Raw genomic sequence first — 13457 nt, forward strand, 5'->3', positions numbered from 1 at the left:
TGTGAGCATATAAACATCTCTTTACAGAATGTATAGACAATGTATACAAACAGTTTCTGTCAGATGGAAAATTCAAGTGAAACTTGAGATTGGTGGTAAATCTTCCTTAGTAGTATAGAATACAGATGGAATACAGTACTCGAACACAACCCAACGCGTTTCGTTCCTAACTGGGACTTCCTCAGGGGTAATATCTAAATGACAGAATACAGTCACTACACAATCTTTATTAGTGTGCAGTTATACAAATAATAGCTAACATAGCTATACATACCGAGTGCCAGATGTTTTTTACAGATAATCCCAAAATTGTGTAAAAAGCTCACTGAATATAAAAGCAGGCAAAGGACCTGATAAAATGAAAAAGGAGTGGTGTATAAAATATTTTAGGGTCTCAGATAAATGTAGGAACAAAGCAACAAGATGAGGGAGGATGGGGATAATACGTACCAAAATGACTGGGAAAGCAGTTCAATATTATGAAGCCCCCAGTCACACAGAGTCCAGATAACAAATGGACAAATAGGTGACCTAAATTAAGAAGAACAATCCAGAACTTAAATGGACAAAGGTCTTAATGGAAAACTTATCGTTCTTTACGAAAAATAGACCGGGGTCAAAAGTTTATACATACCCGAAAACAATGTGGTTTAAAGTCTATCACTGACTCTATAAACCAGTCCCTGATGAGGGTGAAGTGTGGATTTTGGACCCATATATTCTTCTTGAACCTACCAATATTGCTGTTGATCGCCACCAACAATAGCCCGTCAGCAATTGAGAGGAGAGAGACCGGGACCTGGGTGCTTGCAAGCAGCACCAAAACGGTGCGGTCTCGTTGATCCCTGTGGCTGGATACCCTCGTCATCAGCGGGCGTCATTGCAGACGCTTGATCCCCTGAAGCCGGGACCGCGACACAGACCTTTGGGGGCTTCAATTTGCGATACACAGCACGGACGGTTATTACACGTAAGGCTCCGTCCAGGAGCGCATTTTCATGCTTTATTTCTGTCTTTGCTGACGAGCAGTTGAATATGGAACATTGTTCATCTTTAAAAAGCACTTAAGGAACTCATATCCCTACATGGGTTACAGAAATAAATGAATGTGCATTTTAATAAGTTTAATATGCGGACTGAAGTATAGTTAAAACTATTTGTCCATTACGAGAACTGGGCATATAGTAGCTTGGCTCCACCTCCTTGTGTTAAGTCTATAGTATTTTTGATAATACTGATTATTATTGTTTTACATTGTTTATGATATTTTAGACCGGTCTAATTTTTATGTGTATTAAAACATATGAAATATAGTAAAATTTGTAGTTTGATCATTTGAACATCAGCCATACCATAATAAATAGCGCAGAGAGCTAATTGGTAAAGCACCTGATGAGGGTGAGACCGCTCAGTAGTGGGTCAACCTATAATAATTTATAGATAATATTCAGTTGTTAAATAGATTCCTAAACGACATGCTTAGTTTAAGAGGGTTCCATTCGCATGTTGTGCTCATGGGCCCCACAACTAATAAGTAGAAGCAAAATTAAGACATAAAGATTCCCAGGCTATATCAGCAAGTGCTAAGATTGGGGCAAGTGCTTGATATTTAACAGTAAATATGACTAAAGCATGTATTAACCAAATTAACATATACAGGGTATGCATACAGAAACAGGATATTTAACATTCAGATTCCCAGTAGTATTATGTGAAGGCAAAAAGGTCCAGTAATTACTCACAGCCAAATAGTGTAGTGGTCATCTCAAAGTCCAAAGTGATAATGAGAGGGCTAAGCCTTAGTGGGTATTTATACCTAATACCCTATGACATCACATCCTTCCATAATAGAGTGTTAAGGAGAGACAAAAAGTTGTTATACCCTGCAAAGAAATTCCCCAAGATGTGAAGATATATACTAAATAAATGTGTGACACTGTTTAAGTGGTTAACAGAAAAAATGGAGCTTGAATAGAAGTTTATAAACTTAAAAGAAAACCTGTGGAACGCAAAACCGCAATGCGCTCCAGGGGCCGGAAGTCACGTGACCAGGGCCTCCGTGACCGGAAGTGCCTATGGAACGCAAAACCGCAATGCGCTCCAGAGGCCGGAAGTCACATGACCGGGGCCTCCGTGACCGGAAGCGCCGACTACCCGCGTGACTTCAAGGGGCCGCACCAGCCAGCAAATGAATATGTAAATGCGGCTCTCAATACTTACAAAGCTCGTCTGGTTCGGTGTACGTGGAACGCACACAGACTGCGCTCCACTGTAACCTAGCAACCATAGTATGGTGCAAGTGATAAGTAACGTGAACGATAAGGAGGTGAATTAAAGATTATGCTTGCTGGCCTTACTTTATTAGTCAGGGGAATATTTGTATCAAAACTAAACTAAATAATAAACAATTATTTAAAGAACTTTATATTGATATCGTGCTTAGAAGATAGCGGTAGGGGCTGGATAATACCTAATGCAAATGATCCCTAAAACATCAAAGTGTAAAATTAAATATGTGACCTATTTAACTAAGCCAGAATGAGACCTTATGGGATGCCATTCACTAAAATTAAATAACCATAATATCAAGTGTAAATAAAGTGAGAAGAAAGCAACAAATGGAGAGGGTCCTGATAACTACCCGATGAAAAAATAGATAATATCTAATTATAGGTGTAAGTGTGGGGACTCATTGTGCCTTCACATTTACATTGTTTAGCTGGGTGATATGCAACATATATAGCAACACTCTTCTTGTATAATAGTCTGCAGCATATTATAATCGCAGATCAATGAGCAGACAAGTTGTATGGATATATAAAAGTTATGCTCCTAGTCTCAAGGGCTAATTCCCCATTACACTAAAGCAAAACTAAATGAAAGATACCACATCTATACCCTCATTGAGGCCATGGGGAGCTAAGGTATTAAGAGTAAAGATCCAAAAGCTCTCCCTTTTCACTAAAAGCAAATCCCTGCTACCACCTCTTACTGGCTCCTTAATCTGTTCCAGAACTGTGAATTTGAAGTTAGACAGAGTAACACTGGAATTGTGTTTTTCGGAAAAATGACGGGGTACACTATGATTCTTCACTTTATTTTTTATGCTTCGCATGTGTTCCTGTATGCGGATTTTGATTTGTCGTTTTGTTTTACCGACATAAAGCATTCCACAAGAACAAGTGATCTTATATACCACATATTCAGAATTGCAGTTGACTGGATGTTTTAACATATAGAGTCTTCCTGTATCAAGTTTATGCTTGAAGGTTACACGATCCATAAACTTGCAGCAGATGCAATGGCTACATGGTGCACAATAAGCTTGTTTATCATTCAGCCACGTAGTAATTGTTTCCTGTTTGGGAGCCTTTTGCGTCAGTTTACTCGGGGCTATAATGCTTCTAAGATTGGTGGATCTACGAAAAACCATCTTAGGCCTGGTCGGCAAGTGGGGTCCCAATATGGGATCTTTCAACAGTATCCCCCAATGGCGATCTAGGACTTTGCGGATCAAATGGTTTTCTTTATTAAACTGTGTTATAAATGGTCTAGAATTCCAGTCAGTTTTGGCTTTTGGTTTAACCACTAGGAGTTCATCTCGGGCACGGGAAAAAGCTTTTTCCCTAGCTCCTGCTAATAAGGTTTTGTCATAACCTCTCTGTAGAAGTCGATCGAAAATTACCTGTGACTGGTCCCAATAGTCACTAGGGTTACTGCAATTCTTCCTAACACGCAGAAATTGTGAAAAAGGCACCCCGTTTTTCCATGTAGGGTGGTTGCAGCTCGAGTAAGGGATGTAACTGTTTGCATCCACTGTTTTGAAATAGGTTTTAGTGGTAATAGTTTCGCCTGGTTTGCCGCTGAGAACTAGATCTAGATACTCAATATTGGCCATATCTTTCTTATGGGTAAACTTAAGATTATGGTCATTAGAATTGATGTAAGACATAAATTCATCAATTTTTTTCTATACCGCCTTTCCAAACGATGATTATATCATCAATGTAGCGTTGGTATATCAAAAGGTTACTTTCAAATGCTGAACCATAGATGTGTTTTTCTTCCCAGTCATTCATAAATAGATTGGCATATGCCGGGGCGAATTTAGTCCCCATGGCTGTGCCTTGTACTTGGAGGAAGAAATTACCGTTGTACTCAAAAAAAATTATGTTCGAGGATGAACCTGATGCAATCCAAAAGAAAATCTATTTCCTTTTGATCAGAAGCAGTTCCACTTTCCAAAGTAGCTCTTACAGCATCTATTCCTTTAGAGTGTGGAATGGAAGAGTATAATGCTTGAACATCTATGGTCAGCCATGTGTACTCAGTGGTCCAGACGAGATCTTTTATTTTATGCATGATGGCTGTGGAGTCTTTAAGATGTGATCTATTTAGAAGGACAAAGGGTTGCAATTTCAGATCCACATAATGGGAGAGGTTAGCCGTAACTGAATCAATACCTGCCACAATAGGTCTTCCTGGGGGGCGATTGCTATCTTTGTGGACCTTCGGTAAATGATAGAAGATGGGTATAGAAGGAAACCTAGTCATAAGATAATTAAATTCCTCAATTAGCAGTAAACCCTCCTTCAACCCTCTGTTGAGGAGGACATTAAGTTGAACTCCGAAGTCTACAGTGGGATTTTCTTTGAGTAATACATATGTACTCTCATCTAGCAGAATCCTATTAGCCTCTTCCAGATAATACTGCCTGTCCATTAGGACGACAGCGCCCCCTTTGTCAGCCTGTTTGATAATAACGTTCTCTTCTGCCCGCAAAGTTTTTAAAGCTTGTTTCTCTTGAGGATTCAAGTTAATAGAGAATCTATTGTTATGGGGTTTGATTTTCCGAAAGTCATCTTTCACTGAATTAAAGAATATGTCAAGATGGCTGCCTCTGGATTCAATAGGATTGAACCTAGAGGGAGGGGCCACAATGGGTTTCTGCAGGCGTGAAGTAGCCGGCGTAGGATTTTTCAAGAAATGTCTTTGGACCGTAAGGTTACGGATAAACTTATTAAGATCTATGAATAGATTAAAATTATCCATATGACTATCAGGGGCAAATTTAAGGCCCTTATTCAATACTGTTGTTTCAGCTACTGATAATTTCTTCTCAGAGTTGTTGATAATGCCTGTTTGCTCTCCTGTGTTAAGAAACCTCTCCTTTTTTGGGGGGACCTTTCTGCCTCCTCTTGTTCCTCGTTTCCATTGAGACGTCTTTTTTGGCCCTGAGGGGAATCTAACCTCGTATGTAATTCTTCCTTCCAATGTCTTTGTAGTGCCGGAGGCCTTCTTTCCTGTTTCTCGTCTAAAAAATGACGTCTACCCCTTGATTCAGGAGTGGGTGACCTGAAGACATTTTGTCTATCAGAAACAAAATGTTGATCATCTCTCCTACCGTAGGTGGAGGGAATTCTATCTCGAGGGAATCTATTTACTCTGTCATCCCTGGGGCGGTTTTTCCTAGGATATTGGTGATCCCATTTAGAATAATATTGTTCATGTTGTCTTCTTGTCTGCAAATTCTGTGAACCGTGACCGTAGTCACGATATGACTTATGCCGGAAACGGTTCATGGGCGGTAGATCTTCCTGTCTTTGAGAGAACTTTCTATAGTTATAGTTTTTATCGTAAGAGCCATTATTACCCAAATTTAGATTATGGACCTGCCCTGAAGCGTAGTTTTTCTTATCTCTCATAAACTTCTTTTGCTTTCTCGAGATGATATCTCTTTCTATATTGTCCATTTTGGACTGGAGGTCCTTAATGTCTCGTTGATACTCTTCACTATCTTCGAACTTATTCAGGACAGACTCAATTTTACTGATATCTTCTTGTAGTTTGGACATTTCAACCTTTCGTTCGTTAATAATCAAATTAACTAATTTCGCTGAACATTCGTCAAGGGTGGCATTCCATGTCTTAATGAATGACAAATTATCAGCCCCGAAGGTTGGTGATTTAGCAATTCTAAGGCCTCTCGGTATACGGCCTACTTCTAGATATTTCTCTAAAGTTATTAGGTCGTACCAACTTCTCATTTCCTTGGATGCTAGCTTCTCTAGAGTATTGAGATAGCCAAAATAATCCTCCTCATCCTCCTCATATTGTACAAACTGATCATCATCCTCAAATATGTTCCTAACATTGTGGGACCTTTTGGTCCTATCGAGACGTACTGGCATCCCACAGCAGCCAATAGGGTATCTAACAGAAAAAATAGATAGAAAAACAAGGGGTACCCTTAGGCGCTACGTGGAGCGGAACTGAGCTGCAGCTTAGACGAACCCCCTGTTAGGTGGGGCCCTAAGATATCAAACCAACAAACTAGAGTCTAAGTGCGCTAATGGATAGTACTGTATATCATAAATAAACAGATTTAAAAGATTCAACTTTCAGTTTTTAATACATAAAAGCCACAATAGCATAAAACATCTGTGAGCATATAAACATCTCTTTACAGAATGTATAGACAATGTATACAAACAGTTTCTGTCAGATGGAAAATTCAAGTGAAACTTGAGATTGGTGGTAAATCTTCCTTAGTAGTATAGAATACAGATGGAATACAGTACTCGAACACAACCCAACGCGTTTCGTTCCTAACTGGGACTTCCTCAGGGGTAATATCTAAATGACAGAATACAGTCACTACACAATCTTTATTAGTGTGCAGTTATACAAATAATAGCTAACATAGCTATACATACCGAGTGCCAGATGTTTTTTACAGATAATCCCAAAATTGTGTAAAAAGCTCACTGAATATAAAAGCAGGCAAAGGACCTGATAAAATGAAAAAGGAGTGGTGTATAAAATATTTTAGGGTCTCAGATAAATGTAGGAACAAAGCACCAAGATGAGGGAGGATGGGGATAATACGTACCAAAATGACTGGGAAAGCAGTTCAATATTATGAAGCCCCCCGTCACACAGAGTCCAGATAACAAATGGACAAATAGGTGACCTAAATTACATGGAAAAACGGGGTGCCTTTTTCACAATTTCTGCGAGTTAGGAAGAATTGCAGTAACCCTAGTGACTATTGGGACCAGTCACAGGTAATTTTCGATCGACTTCTACAGAGAGGTTATGACAAAACTTTATTAGAAGGAGCTAGGGAAAAAGCTTTTTCCCGTGCCCGAGATGAACTCCTAGTGGTTAAACCAAAAGCCAAAACTGACTGGAATTCTAGACCATTTATAACACAGTTTAATAAAGAAAACCATTTGATCCGCAAAGTCCTAGATCGCCATTGGGGGATACCGTTGAAAGATCCCATATTGGGACCCCACTTGCCGACCAGTCCTAAGATGGTTTTTCGTAGATCCACCAATCTTAGAAGCATTATAGCCCCGAGTAAACTGACGCAAAAGGCTCCCAAACAGGAAACAATTACTACGTGGCTGAATGATAAACAAGCTTATTGTGCACCATGTAGCCATTGCATCTGCTGCAAGTTTATGGATCGTGTAACCTTCAAGCATAAACTTGATACAGGAAGACTCTATATGTTAAAACATCCAGTCAACTGCAATTCTGAATATGTGGTATATAAGATCACTTGTTCTTGTGGAATGCTTTATGTCGGTAAAACAAAACGACAAATCAAAATCCGCATACAGGAACACATGCGAAGCATAAAAAATAAAGTGAAGAATCATAGTGTACCCCGTCATTTTTCCGAAAAACACAATTCCAGTGTTACTCTGTCTAACTTCAAATTCACAGTTCTGGAACAGATTAAGGAGCCAGTAAGAGGTGGTAGCAGGGATTTGCTTTTAGCGAAAAGGGAGAGCTTTTGGATCTTTACTCTTAATACCTTAGCTCCCCATGGCCTCAATGAGGGTATAGATGTGGTATCTTTCATTTAGCTTTGCTTTAGTGTAATGGGGAATTAGCCCTTGAGACTAGGAGCATAACTTTTATATAGCCATACAACTTGTCTGTTCATTGATCTGCGATTATAATATGCTGAAGACTATTATACAAGAAGAGTGTTGCTATATATGTTGCATATCACCCAGCTAAACAATGTAAATGTGAAGGCACAATGAGTCCCCACACTTACACCTATAATTAGATATTATCTATTTTTTCATCGGGTAGTTATCAGGACCCTCTCCATTTGTTGCTTTCTTCTCACTTTATTTACACTTGATATTATTGTTATTTAATTTTAGTGAATGGCATCCCATAAGGTCTCATTCTGGCTTAGTTAAATAGGTTTAACAGAAATTTGGTTTGGTTCCGCACAGGAAAAATGTGGTAAAGATGAACATAGATTAATACACAGATTGTAGAAAACTGTTCAGGGAATGACCAACGATACTAAGTTTAAATTTAAAGATTCTTAATGAAGACATCTAAATAATTATTTGAGTTGGTGGTGCTCCCAGAGTCAGTAATGGTTAAGCAAAGAGAAGAAAAAAGAAAGACTCTGTGTTGGGGCACGCTTAGAAATTTGAAATAAGTTTATTAAAACTTAACATTTAATTAATAACGAATAAAAGTAATGAGGAGTTTGATACAAAAAAATTGTTCAAGAACACAAAGTAAACATATATATTGACAGAAATCAGGATAAGCCTGATACAAAATTATGGGCACCTGTGGTGAAAAATATACTGAAAAACATAAAAAATTACAAAAAATTTATATTATTAAGGTGCCTGAGTTAATCAAAATTCAAAATTGGAGTAGAGGTAAATGATATGTACATATAATCACCGCAGTGATAATTGTAGGTAAGCACCTAGTCTAAAACCTCATGAGAATAGATGAGAGGCACAAAGGTTCATAATTGAAATGTCAAATGACTGAGGGTAATCACCTGGTAGAGATTCTGTTTGCTAAAAGGCTAGATCCTTATAGATAACAAAGCATTTAAGATAAAAGTATGATTATTAAAGATACAAAAGAGCATTGATAAATAAGCCTAAAGGCAAAGCCAATTGTAGATAAATGGAAGGTTTGCGGGAAAGTTGGATAAGGAATAGGTAAGTTTCAGAAGTTGCTCTAACACTTCTGCTGTTTGTGATCAGAGGTCACAATCTTACTGCACCTGATATTCCCAAGAGGTCACCCTACTAGGTACTGATCAGGCTTATCAGCGCTTAGCTTCCAAGGTCGGATGAGATTGGGCGTTGCTGCTGAAATATGGCAGTAATAAACACTAGGACACAAATGAGAGAGTGTAATGAGTAGTGAGCAACAAGGTACTTCTGCTGTCCAGTTTCTAGCGCAGATTCTCTGTTGCTGTGAGCATTGCAGAGAGTGGTCTCGCATCTGGATGAGAGGGTACTAAAAATAGAAGTGAGATATGCTCAGAATAGGGAGGAAACCCTGCCTTCTGCTGTCCACTGTCTTATATAGATATATAGCGGACAGTGGATGAGAGAGGTGGGTTAGGCTTACCTATTGAAAAAAAGGGTGGTGGGAAAATTAGAAGAAGGAGAAGAAATGGTAATGTGGTGAGATCACAAATTAACAAAAAATTAAGTAAATTATGAAATAAAACAATCATGAAATCAACGATTAATTGGAAAAAGGAAAGTAAACACAGGCTGCATGGTAAAGGCTTACATAGCAAACATGGAAAAAAACAATATTGATTATATATCAGTATATTCACAGTGAACAAGCCACCCTGGTGAAACGGTCCGTCTGTGCTCAGTGATGCTGAACTCTTTCTAGCTCAGATCACTTTTGGGACTCCCTGGTATTGTATGTGCCCATTTGGACTCCAGTTATTTAACTGATACTGATATATAATCAATATTGTTTTTTTCCATGTTTGCTATTTTTGATCCTTAATTATTGTTCTAAACCATTTTCTGGTATTTCCTTTTAAATGTAATACTTTTTTGCAGAATCCTTTCTGCATAAACAGGGTCTTATACCCATTTTGGTAAGCCTTTACCATGCAGCCTGTGTTTACTTTCCTTTTTCCAATTAATCGTTGATTTCATGATTGTTTTATTTCATAATTTACTTAATTTTTTGTTAATTTGTGATCTCACCACATTACCATTTCTTCTCCTTCTTCTAATTTTCCCACCACCCTTTTTTTCAATAGGTAAGCCTAACCCACCTCTCTCATCCACTGTCCGCTATATATCTATATAAGACAGTGGACAGCAGAAGGCAGGGTTTCCTCCCTATTCTGAGCATATCTCACTTCTATTTTTAGTACCCTCTCATCCAGATGCGAGACCACTCTCTGCAATGCTCACAGCAACAGAGAATCTGCGCTAGAAACTGGACAGCAGAAGTACCTTGTTGCTCACTACTCATTACACTCTCTCATTTGTGTCCTAGTGTTTATTACTGCCATATTTCAGCAGCAACGCCCAATCTCATCCGACCTTGGAAGCTAAGCGCTGATAAGCCTGATCAGTACCTAGTAGGGTGACCTCTTGGGAATATCAGGTGCAGTAAGATTGTGACCTCTGATCACAAACAGCAGAAGTGTTAGAGCAACTTCTGAAACTTACCTATTCCTTATCCAACTTTCCCGCAAACCTTCCATTTATCTACAATTGGCTTTGCCTTTAGGCTTATTTATCAATGCTCTTTTGTATCTTTAATAATCATACTTTTATCTTAAATGCTTTGTTATCTATAAGGATCTAGCCTTTTAGCAAACAGAATCTCTACCAGGTGATTACCCTCAGTCATTTGACATTTCAATTATGAACCTTTGTGCCTCTCATCTATTCTCATGAGGTTTTAGACTAGGTGCTTACCTACAATTATCACTGCGGTGATTATATGTACATATCATTTACCTCTACTCCAATTTTGAATTTTGATTAACTCAGGCACCTTAATAATATAAATTTTTTGTAATTTTTTATGTTTTTCAGTATATTTTTCACCACAGGTGCCCATAATTTTGTATCGGGCTTATCCTGATTTCTGTCAATATATATGTTTACTTTGTGTTCTTGAACAATTTTTTTGTATCAAACTCCTCATTACTTTTATTCGTTATTAATTAAATGTTAAGTTTTAATAAACTTATTTCTAATTTCTAAGCGTGCCCCAACACAGAGTCTTTCTTTTTTCTTCTCTTTGCTTAGTTAAATAGGTCACATATTTAATTTTACACTTTGATGTTTTAGGGATCATTTGCATTAGGTATTATCCAGCCCCTACCGCTATCTTCTAAGCACGATATCAATATAAAGTTCTTTAAATAATTGTTTATTATTTAGTTTAGTTTTGATACAAATATTCCCCTGACTAATAAAGTAAGGCCAGCAAGCATAATCTTTAATTCACCTCCTTATCGTTCACGTTACTTATCACTTGCACCATACTATGGTTGCTAGGTTGCAGTGGAGCGCAGTCTGTGTGTGCGTTCCACGTACACCGAACCAGACGAGCTTTGTAAGTATTGAGAGCCGCATTTACATATTCATTTGCTGGCTGGTGCGGCCCCTTGAAGTCACGCGGGTAGTCGGCGCTTCCGGTCACGGAGGCCCCGGTCACGTGACTTCCGGCCTCTGGAGCGCATTGCGGTTTTGCGTTCCATAGGCGCTTCCGGTCACGGAGGCCCTGGTCACGTGACTTCCGGCCCCTGGAGCGCATCGCGGTTTTGCGTTCCACAGGTTTTCTTTTAAGTTTATAAACTTCTATTCAAGCTCCATTTTTTCTGTTAACCACTTAAACAGTGTCACACATTTATTTAGTATATATCTTCACATCTTGGGGAATTTCTTTGCAGGGTATAACAACTTTTTGTCTCTCCTTAACACTCTATTATGGAAGGAAGTGATGTCATAGGGTATTAGGTATAAATACCCACTAAGGCTTAGCCCTCTCATTATCACTTTGGACTTTGAGATGACCACTACACTATTTGTCTGTGAGTAATTACTGGACCTTTTTGCCTTCACATAATACTACTGGGAATCTGAATGTTAAATATCCTGTTTCTGTATGCATACCCTGTATATGTTAATTTGGTTAATACATGCTTTAGTCATATTTACTGTTAAATATCAAGGACTTGCCCCAATCTTAGCACTTGCTGTTATAGCCTGGGAATCTTTATGTCTTAATTTCGCTTCTACTTATTAGTTGTGGGGCCCATGAGCACAACATGCGAATGGAACCCTCTTAAACTAAGCATGTCGTTTAGGAATCTATTTAACAACTGAATATTATCTATAAATTATTATAGGTTGACCCACTACTGAGCGGTCTCACCCTCATCAGGGACTGGTTTATAGAGTCAGTGATAGACTTTAAACCACATTGTTTTCGGGTATGTATAAACTTTTGACCCCGGTCTATTTTTCGTAAAGAACGATAAGTTTTCCATTAAGACCTTTGTCCATTTAAGTTCTGGATTGTTTTTCTTAATTTAGGTCACCTATTTGTCCATTTGTTATCTGGACTCTGTGTGACTGGGGGCTTCATAATATTGAACTGCTTTCCCAGTCATTTTGGTACGTATTATCCCCATCCTCCCTCATCTTGTTGCTTTGTTCCTACATTTATCTGAGACCCTAAAATATTTTATACACCACTCCTTTTTCATTTTATCAGGTCCTTTGCCTGCTTTTATATTCAGTGAGCTTTTTACACAATTTTGGGATTATCTGTAAAAAACATCTGGCACTCGGTATGTATAGCTATGTTAGCTATTATTTGTATAACTGCACACTAATAAAGATTGTGTAGTGACTGTATTCTGTCATTTAGATATTACCCCTGAGGAAGTCCCAGTTAGGGACGAAACGCGTTGGGTTGTGTTCGAGTACTGTATTCCATCTGTATTCTATACTACTAAGGAAGATTTACCACCAATCTCAAGTTTCACTTGAATTTTCCATCTGACAGAAACTGTTTGTATACATTGTCTATACATTCTGTAAAGAGATGTTTATATGCTCACAGATGTTTTATGCTATTGTGGCTTTTATGTATTAAAAACTGAAAGTTGAATCTTTTAAATCTGTTTATTTATGATATACAGTACTATCCATTAGCGCACTTAGACTCTAGTTTGTTGGTTTGATATATATATATATATATATATATATGAAACTAGTGAAGATAAGGGCGCCTATTTAGTGTTTCTTTAAAGAATTGATATGAAGTGAATCAAGTGATAATGTATGGACATCACTTATCTGGTATATACACTTTCTTCGGTCTCATGACCAGTGCACATATGTAAAAAGAAATAAAACAGAAATATCATAGCGCGTACAGTTTTAAAGCATATTTCACCATACAAAATAGAAGTAGTTGTATCTAAAAAACCTCCTAAGGATAAGCAAATCCTCAATGTTAAAAATCCACCAGCGGGGATTATTGGGGTTTTTCACAAAATTTTAATACAACATATAACATAGAAGGTATAAAATAGTAAAAATGCAAGCGTACAGAAGATAACAAGATTCGAGCTTATCAATCTGTATGTACAATCAGGTACA

At 38.0% G+C, this 13457-nt stretch overlaps 1 protein-coding gene, 1 long non-coding RNA gene and 2 pseudogenes across 2 annotated transcripts in view; 3 read left to right on the forward strand and 1 right to left on the reverse strand.

The window, feature by feature from the left end:
• NDUFAF2 (NADH:ubiquinone oxidoreductase complex assembly factor 2) overlaps nt 1-13457 on the forward strand; it is a 284230-nt gene that overhangs the window by 123859 nt on the left and 146914 nt on the right. The window lies entirely within an intron of this gene.
• Nucleotides 9059-9177, reverse strand: LOC134953456 (5S ribosomal RNA; annotated as a pseudogene).
• On the forward strand, nt 10331-10449 carry LOC134953467 (5S ribosomal RNA; annotated as a pseudogene).
• On the forward strand, nt 12201-12816 carry LOC135057038 (uncharacterized). Its single transcript, XR_010244121.1, has 4 exons — nt 12201-12280; nt 12384-12464; nt 12565-12640; nt 12721-12816. It is a non-coding gene; the product is annotated as an uncharacterized LOC135057038 (long non-coding RNA).

This window comes from Pseudophryne corroboree, chromosome 1, assembly GCF_028390025.1.
Source record: "Pseudophryne corroboree isolate aPseCor3 chromosome 1, aPseCor3.hap2, whole genome shotgun sequence".
NCBI lineage: Eukaryota > Metazoa > Chordata > Amphibia > Anura > Myobatrachidae > Pseudophryne > Pseudophryne corroboree.